The sequence below is a fragment of the Silurus aristotelis genome (genome assembly GCF_946808225.1).
Source record: "Silurus aristotelis genome assembly, chromosome: 17".
In the NCBI taxonomy this organism is placed as follows: Eukaryota; Metazoa; Chordata; class Actinopteri; order Siluriformes; family Siluridae; genus Silurus; species Silurus aristotelis.
Window position 1 is genome coordinate 11,549,712 of NC_139590.1, and position 9,878 is coordinate 11,559,589.

Below are 9,878 nucleotides of genomic sequence, written 5' to 3' on the forward strand. Positions count from 1 at the left end.
ATGTGTGCAAACAAAAGAGAGCTGACAACAGGACAAAATATCAACTCTGAATAAAGAAAATTTCGGCATGTTGTTTTCTCAATTAAATGTATTAATATTCATGGGTGTTTTTGAACTCATGGAGTGCAAATGAACAAATGACCATTTTTCCTTTTGCCAGCAAGAAAAAAAAGGGTGACAGACAGACCAGAGATGAAAACTTCAAAACATTGGCGAGATCAATGCACAATTTCACATTTCTCATTAACAGTTTGTTTGGTAGGCTACTTTTGTTCAGTAGTTAGCATTTCTGTCATTTTCTATTCTATTCTATTCTATTCTATTCTATTCTATTCTATTCTATTCATTAGCAGAAAAAAAGAATCTGCTCTCCTAAACGTTCCCTCCAGAAATACTGCCACCATTTTAACATCATATTAATGGTACTTTTAATCATAATTTAAGAAAACACTAAAATCCTACGTGAACTAAATAATATAATTATGAAAAGAAAAGAAGCAATGAGAATACCATGTTAGTATCAAGCAATGGTATAGTTGAGCACTTTCTTCCCTGAGTTTGTTGCAGAACACTTGACCTTGGCAGGTTGCTAGTCACCGCCTTACAGTTCCCATTTACTGTTCATGGAGTGACTGATGTCTTTTGTACACCGGCAAAATATCTTCACAATCTTCAAGGCCGCAGACTGATTTCAGCCTGCACTTCCACACACCAGTTTTCAGCACTATGTGCCACCAAATGAACTGCATTATATCTTTAAAACGAAATGCGACTGGCTGTTTAAACGATGGCAATGAAACAGCTGCTGTGAAAGTAAGCATTTCCTGGCCATGTTTTAGCTGTTTAGCTATATCCGCTCCCATTTATTATGAATAGAAGGCTCTATAGTTGTTATGCAACTGCGGATTTTTTTGTGGTTGAATTTTAAAAATAACATTCCCTCTATGGCGAGAGGCGCTGGTAAAGAGGACATTATTTGAGATTCTACATAAAAGTACACACTGGAGCCCACAGGGCTTTACACACATTTGGGGAAAAGTAAGAAATAAAAACTAGGCTAAAACATTAATGCAGGTACTGTACATGAAGATACATTTATATAAAAACATTAAATGAAATGATTAACATATATCATTCTCTATTTATTTTTTAAAAGGTAGATTTTTCTTTCATACCTTCGGTCATTTACGTAATATGAGCAAACCTTATTGGTGGCTTGAATATCTCCAAAGTTGAAAGTGTGATCACTTTATTATATGTATTGTATGTAATTGCTTTAAATGTTTACAATGTAACATTTTCAGCTCTTCATTTATACCTTAACAGCTCCAAGTTGTATGAATCACTTAAGAATGTTGTCTGCATGTATTTTAATTGCTCTAGTGTTACTGTGGACTTTTTCAGTTAATGATGTTAAACTGTATTAGACATGCCAATTCATTACTAAAAATATATATATAAGGTATGTCATTACTACATTACAGACTTGTACGATTGGACACGATTGTTGTTGAGAACGCTCTTCAGCCTATAAGTGGCTAAATAAACTCAACACTCTGACCCTTGTGCTTCTCTTACAGATGATCTCCAGGATGAAGGTAAGATTTTCTTGGTGGGAATGAATGTCGGCGTGATCAGTAATTAATCAGTAGATAATAGTTCAGCAGGAGAAAATGCAGGACTCAGTAATTACTGTACAAGACTTCATTACTGGGAATTAAGAATTTAATTACTAATATACTTACTGAGTAATTAATAAGTAATGAATAGAAATAAGACTGAAGAACTACTGACTTGTTCCTGCTAACTAACTATATATATATATATATATCCCTTGAGGTAAAATGTTAATACAGTACAGTACTGTATACATAAAATAGGATTTTCTTGGGTTGCGTCTGTGTATTGAGGTTTTTTCGTTTATCGCAGGCGGTTTTGGAATCTAACCACCACAATAAACTGGGGATTACTGTATATACATGTTTTTTAATTAATAAATCATTCGTTATAGGCTATGAAAAGGCATGGTCTGTTCAACAGTAAGTTGTATTTCCTGAAGATTAAGGAGAGAGGAAAGACGTTTATCTCATCTTATTTTCCCTTTAATTATAAGAATCTGATCTTGTTCTTATTAAAACAGATCTCCAGAATCTGTTTTATTTGATAATTATTGCAAGCACAACCCTGTTAACAATGCTGGAATCCATTATACTAAATAAACTAAACTAAAGTAAATAATTATCTACATGTCCTACTTCAAAAAAAAAAAAAACCCATGGCATTTTTCTTCAATAGTATTATGGTATTATTAAAGACCCTTTGTGCAATCTTCCCAACTTTAACCCCTATTAGACTGCATCTACTGTCAGAAATGTAATAAAATGTAGAAATGTAGTAAAATACAAACATGTTGCTTTGGATGATTTTTTTGAACGGTTAAATGCATATCCTCTTTGATTCAATGTTCAGAAATGGATTTTTTTATAGGCTGAATGTGGTGCCCGTATCATAGAATCACTTACTTGAGCTAATAGAGCATTGCCCATGGAGAAATAGTCAGGACAAGTAGACAAATCAGTATTGCGCTGCAGGTTGCTCAACTGTTTGAAAGGTTTCAAGAATGATTTAGCACACTCAGGATGGTAGTAACTCAGTCGTTGCGATTTGAACTTCACATTTATGTTTAGCAGATGTAGCTCTGCAGTTAGTGAGAGACTGTAATCAATTTCTGTCTGCTGTAAGAAGAAAGGCCTCTGCAGCGTGTACAGTATGCAGTGGAATAAGATAACAGCATGGCTCATTGTGCACTGCTCATACCTCTTTCTCTTTTTTTCTTTCTTCCTTTTTTTTTGCTTTATAAGCACTTAATAAGTAGCCTTACTCTTATAGCTTCTACGCTGTACACTGAGAAGTTGCATTTTCATAGAGACATTCATTGTCTAGCTGAGTCATCAGCTTCTCAGCTTCACAAAGTATTGTGAAGAGATAATTGCCTGGGTTTTAAGAAATAATAGATGTATCTCTCCAGTTCTGAAGGTTTTGAATTCAGTGTGAATACATTCAGTGTATCGATCTTTAGCTTGGATTTCTAGGTTGGGACTGGTGTTATAGAATGATTTGCTTTCAATTTGACCAGAGTACGTTTGTGAGCACCTGAAAATCACCCCCTTATATGCTTGTTGAACATCTTCATTCAGATGCATTCCCCCATTCCCCCATTTATGATTTCTTGAGGGGGATTTGTGCTCATTCAGACATAAGGCAAGGAGGGCTGAGGCACAGTAGGCATGTCAGTTCATGTGTTCACTGGTGTTGAAGGCAGGGTTTTGTGCTAGAGTTCTACTAAACTATGGACCTCCTTATGAAACCCACTATTGTCATGTTGGAACAGATTAGACTGCCTTAATTTCAGTGAAATTGAAAACCTTCTGCATCCTCTATGACATGCTATAAAATTGTGTGCTTTCAACTTTGTGGCAACAGATAGATGTGATGTGATGGGTGTCAACACACTTTTGTCCATACAATGTACATAGAATATATTTATTCAAAAACATTGTCTTGATTTACTAAAGAGACTACTTCCTGCACACAATTATTTAAAATTCTTCTTCTTAATATTATTACAAGCTAAAATAAAAGTAAATATAAATATAAATGCGTGAATTTTGTTTATTGTAAGCTTGAGTTGTACAATTATTGTTTTATTTGGCAGATGATGTTGCAGTTTTCTGGAAATACAGTTAAAATGTTGCTACGATATTTTCTGCAGTAAAGTTGTGCTTTCTAATTAATAAATAAAAATAAAAGTGATGTTAAGAAAGCAATGATTCAATATCATTCCAGAAAGTTTTGACAAGTCAGGTTTTTTCCATGGTGCGTGTACATTTGTGTGTGTGTGGAAGACATTTTAGCCAATGAGGGACCAGCCGTGGGACTGGCCATGGTCACAGCAGGGCAACATTTGTATAGCAGCTGTGTGTTTGTATTGAGCGGCGTGCCAATGCAAGCCCTGAGGGGAAGATGAATGAGAGTGAGCCAAAGAGTTGGTTTTCACCTTGAATGTGACATCACTCTTCCTGACTAATCCTTTTTACTGGCACTGCTGAGCTCGAGTCAGGTGGCCGTTAGTCAATGACACGAGAAGACAAGGGCTACATCCGGAGTGTTTCGCACCCATACATCACCCTGCAAAGGGCTTAACAGGGCTTAAGTGCTCTCTTATGACCTGCAAAATCCTTCATGGGTTCTGCACAGATGCTGTGGTATCTACTGGTGATCACTGACTCTTCTTCTTCATTTGTATATTGCAACTGAAAGTTTCTGACAATCTCAAATCTGAAAAACTATTTAATAATAAATGTTTGTGTGTGTGTGTGTGTTTGTGTGTGTGCATGTTGTCTTGCAAAATGATTAACCTTCTGTTTAATGAGGTTTTTTTTGTTACTCTGGGTTCTGCGACAGGGGCCTGATAAAGGTAGACTGTAAATGCAAATATCACAGAGAGAACTGCCTGCAACCACTATTGTGATTCTAAAGGGGGAATGAGAAATCGTTTTCTGCTCTCTCCCTCACAGGGCTTCTTTATCTGTTTGCCTTCTGTTTTATTCCTTATTCTGGTTATGTCAGGTAGAGGGCAGAGGAGGATTGGAGAAAATGCACTCAAAAGGAACTCGTGTGCGCTTCCACAGACACTGGCTGGCTTGAGGGAGTGACAGCATAAAGCAAGCATCCTCAGCTTGTCCCTCGCCACAGCAATTGCAGGAATGTCATGTTCTCTCTGTGTCATTACCACTGCCTGTGCAACCCACTGTGACAGCGGGGAGATGACTCTGAATTCTCCTCTTCCCCCACCAATGCCACTGCCCTTCCCCAATCATCCAGCATATGATGTGATAGCCTCAAAGCACTATAGTGCAGAGCTTTGACATCAAGAGACTCAATGAAACTACTGAATGCGTGCTCGGCAGAGTACGTCCTTGCAGAACTTTGAACGTACTGTTCTAGGTGAGCTTATTTCATCACAATAAATCAATAGGACCTGTTACCACCACCATCTACTATTACCTACCACCCACCTGCACCATGCAATTGTTTGCAACTCATCCACCATTCCATGGTTTAATGCTGCCCTGTCGAAGGTATGACGAAGAAATGATGAACAGAATAATAATTTGGGATCTGCAGCCTGCCATGTAAATTCAGGAGTGTTTTCCAATCTCATTCCAAAGCCTGTAAATGCACACTGAAATATGACATGAGATCAAAACCTGTGGCTCTACTAGGTTGTATAAGGAGTTACAGTATGTTAAAAAAGAAGAGGTGATAATCCTTATTTCTCTTTGTATTATTTATTCCTCCTTAATTACCACAGGCATACCACACATAAGCACATAGCACTTATTCCTAAATGATTTTTCAAGGTCATGGTATTTTTCCCAATGAGATTCCCATTATATCTCATTTATTGCTTTTTTTCCCTTCTTTGCAACGTTATCTCTGCCTTTTTTTTCTAAAGAGAGATACAGCACTGGTCCAGGTTGCTGCAGAGTGATCATTTGGCTCAACAGCCAAATAAGATCAGGTTCTTACTGACATGAAAGATGAGAGCCTCCATGGGCCATAGAACATCCAACCTTTGAGGAGGTGAGGAGGCAGGATCTCTGCAGGCGAGCAGCAACATACAGAGCAAATGTGAGAGCTGTTTCTCTCCATGGAGTGCCTGCGGGGCTCAGCTGTTTTTTATCTTAGCTAGAAGGCCGGACGTTACAGAAGAACAGCATGTCTCTGTGCCTTGCCTAGCACCAGACTGGTTACTATGCCAATAAACTAATGTCTGTTGGCTACTTTTGCTGTGCTGACACAGTGTGAAGAAAAAAAAGACCTTGAATTCTGTGAGCCAAGACATTGTGTAAGTGTTACAAAAAACAAACAAAAAAACCCCCACAAGTGCAAAGCTGTGATAGATTCACGTGTAAGTTAAGACAGCGCTTATTAACAAATGGTAGGTTTTACTGTGATCGATCATGAATTGTGACTCCAGAGAAAACGCAATCTCTGTATCACTCGTCTTGTTTACTACAAACGGTCTCTATACAGTAGTCACAATAGTTTTTATAACGATTGATTAGTGAATGTCGGGAGGTCCATTCATAGCTCATCAAGCCCACACAGTATCTCTCACTTATGACTTACAGCTCCCAGTCCCAATAGATTTGTGGTAAAGAAGCTGTAGTGGTTTGAAACTTCACACAAAAGCAGGGAGCTCAAGCCCTCTGGCAGGAGTGTAGTGTTAATTCACCAGGGCTGATACAACACCAGACTGACAGAAACCATCTCCCGAAAGTTCCCCAGGTCCCCAGACTTCCTCTGGTCCTGCCTGTGGTTGGTGTGGTGGATTTGAACCACGCCATGTCAGGCAGAGGCCCAGAGCAGAGCTTTCATTTTGATTAATGGACCCCTCTCTGCCCCTGAGTGAGCAATTATCAGAGGGTCAACACGCTCGTTCATCACTGCAAGCGGGCAGCTCCGTCTGTGCCACGGAGCAGTGCGTGGCTTGGTGAAGTGGAGAGCAGAGTAGATAAGATTTCCCTAGAGCAACAGTTCAGCTTAATTTTGGATCTGCTTCCCTGGCCGTGGCGTGAACCTTTCATCAGAACTCCTGATTGCATCAAGACCAGAAAGCACAATTCCTCACACCTTACTCGAGTGGCTTACTGTTCCCACCTGTCCTTTTTTTTTCTGCCTCCGACAGCAACAGTTTAAACAGATAATGATCCTATCCTTTATATTTTTTCCTCATTTCCAGATGCTAGCAATTCATTTTCCAAGCTTTGTATTTATTAGCTAAATTGTTCTCTGGATGTCCTTACCGTGTGGTTTCAGATCAGATCTTTAAAACGGGCCAAATCTAGGAAACATAGATAAATCACATTACCTGTTTAAACCTATCAAGGACATCTGACAGATAAAATATAGCATGTGCTTCATTCATCGGTTGATGCTGACATTAAAAGCTGTATTAGACAGCCAGCCAGTGATCAAAATCTCAGTGATGCATGATCAATATGTAATGTTCAGTAGTTTTATTTCACTTGCCAGGTTACACATTAGACACGGTTATGTGAGTCTGTCTGAATAGATGTTTGCTTTGGGTAATCCATTCTGTCCATATTCTCAAAACACATTTTCTGTTAGCCAACAACCTTTTGGAGCGTGATACAATTATAAACAGGTGAGATTTTGTGAGCCAAATATTGAACTAGTGCGTTCGTAGATGTGACCTTATTTGGGTACATCCTGGGGTCGACTAGCCCCACGCCTGTGCGAGTACCTCTATTATCGCCAGGTATGCGGGGATGTTGCAAATAGATTTGCAAAATAGATTCTATTATCATCAGGCGTGCAGGTTTGCTCGGCTTTGCAAATAGGTTCGACTTTATTTCCACCATCTCAGCATGACTGTCGCCTGGCCATAATTTCCATGTGAAGAAAGGCTGGATGTATTTCATATACATAGAAAATTAATTACTGGCTGTTTTCTAATGATAAAACAAACAGGCTTTTTTTTCTCTAGGTATCATCACATTGTGGTTGGACCTGTATTTTATCTGCTATTTAACAGTAAATATTAGTCCATTATCAGAGTGGCTTCAGCCAGACCAGATCAGTTAATGGGTCTGGAGCAAAGCCAAGATCTGATTTCTTTTAAACACAGTCTAATGGGATGTCTGCCTATGCATTATTAATGCAGCCCATTGAAAACCTATCACTTCTGTGCACTATTAGGGTGTTTTCCTCCTCACCGATTTTTCTTCTTTATTTTTAGTTGTTGATTTTATCTTGATAATGGATGCTGCTGCAGTTCCATACTTTTCAGGTATGGCTATTGAGGGGATATCTATCAGTCGAGTTGCTGATAGCAAAGTGTTTAGGAAAACACAGACTTTAGCTTTGGGGGATACAGTGCAATTCTTACAAGATAATGCACAACTCATCATGAGTGAACAGCAATAACATTGTCTAATTAATACCTACATATAATCCATACCAATACTAATGAACATTGTAGGAGGCAAATCAGCATGTAATTTTGTTGTTGTTGTTGTAGTTTTACTGTCAAGGAAGAATCATTATGGAGCAAATTAACCAGAGCAGATTTCCTTTAAACTCTGTTTTTCTGGTGACAATGATTATAGTTTACATAATCACGAAATATTAATAATAAACAAATGTATAACTAATAATAGTTATATATAACTATTATTACATGATTATATTGAACAATATAAAGTCATGGTTATTTGAGCTTTCTTGCTTTCTTGGTGAATGGTGCATTAATTAATGCACCTCATTTAATAACTGATTTAATGTGGTTCCCCTTTTTTTTAAGAAACCAAAAAATAATTTAAAAATGCTCAAATGTTAGATTACCAGGTGTTATTACCTCAGAAATTTCCTCAGTGAGCAAAAAAAAGAGAGCTAATTTAACTCTCAATATAAAGTCCATATAAGTATAACTGCCAGTGAAACAAGAAAATAGCTGTATTCAATGATAGATTAATTCTTATTCTTCCCAATTAAAAAAAACCATTCACAACTACTGGCCAGAACACTTAAAAACACTCTACAGGAGGTAGGTAAATCTTTGACAGAGTCAACAGTTGACTCTTATGTATATTACTTCATCAGAGTAAATATCTAATGTTTGCAACAAAATGTAAACCACTGTTGGTTAGCTGTAAAACAGCTTGCATTTTACCCAAACATCTAGAACGCCTCTACATATCTGGATTAACCTCCTGTGGACAAATGAGACAAAAATTTAGAATAATATGAAAAGGACTAGAAAGAACGGATTGAATTGCTCATGGTCAGAAGTATACCACCTCATCGTCTTGTGTGGGCATGTATAAGAGTTTAATAAAGCATAAGAGAACTGGTTCCCTTGTATTTATTTACGATGTAACCGCTGACAAAAGCAGCTGGACGAATTTTGGCTATATTATCTGATGTATGACACGAAATAAGAAATAAATCATGGACCAAAATGGTACATAAAAGGTGGTGCATAAATAGTGGGGACTACCTGACACAAATGTGTCAAACTTAGGTGGCCAAATTTCAGCTTTGTGATAGAGGAAGGAAACCAATTTTCATGTATGTTTTTAGTAGTGTGACTCTAGATGAGCGGTCCAGAGCTGCCTAACAGAAGGTTGGGGTTTTACGTTCTAGCTCCACCAAGCTGCCATTGTTAACCCTCTTGCCTCATTGTAATCCCATTGGGACCCTACACTCTGACCCCAAGCACCTGGAATATACTAATTTATACATGAGTTTAAATGTAAATGTTCATGTGACAAATAAAGGCTTCCTTTTTCTGAATTCTTTAGACTAATTCACTGGTCCCAGGCAGGCAGGTAGAGGATGCTACTGAGTATTTGCAGAGTGAGTGTCAGAGTGACTGTAGCCTGTTTGCTTTGCGTTAAAGAACTTGAGCGGACTACACAGAGCCCTGACCTCAAACCCGGTGAACACCTCTGGGATGAATTGAAACAGCAATTGCACTCCCGGCCTCTTCACATGACATCATTTCCTGACCTAACTAATAATCCTGTGATTGAATGAGCACAAATTTAGACCCTACAGATCTACTAGAAAGTCTTCCCAAAAGATTGAAGGCTGATATAGCAGCAAAGTTGGAACCAATTCTAGATGTTCAACAAGTACATTCAAGTGTATGTTTGTATGTAGAACCAGTGAAAACATTAAATGGCAAGAATAGCCAGATGTAGTTTAAAAAAGTGTAACGACTATTGGTATCGTTTTTACTGATATTGCTCCTGGACATTGTATGAAAACACAATCTTTATAAAGCT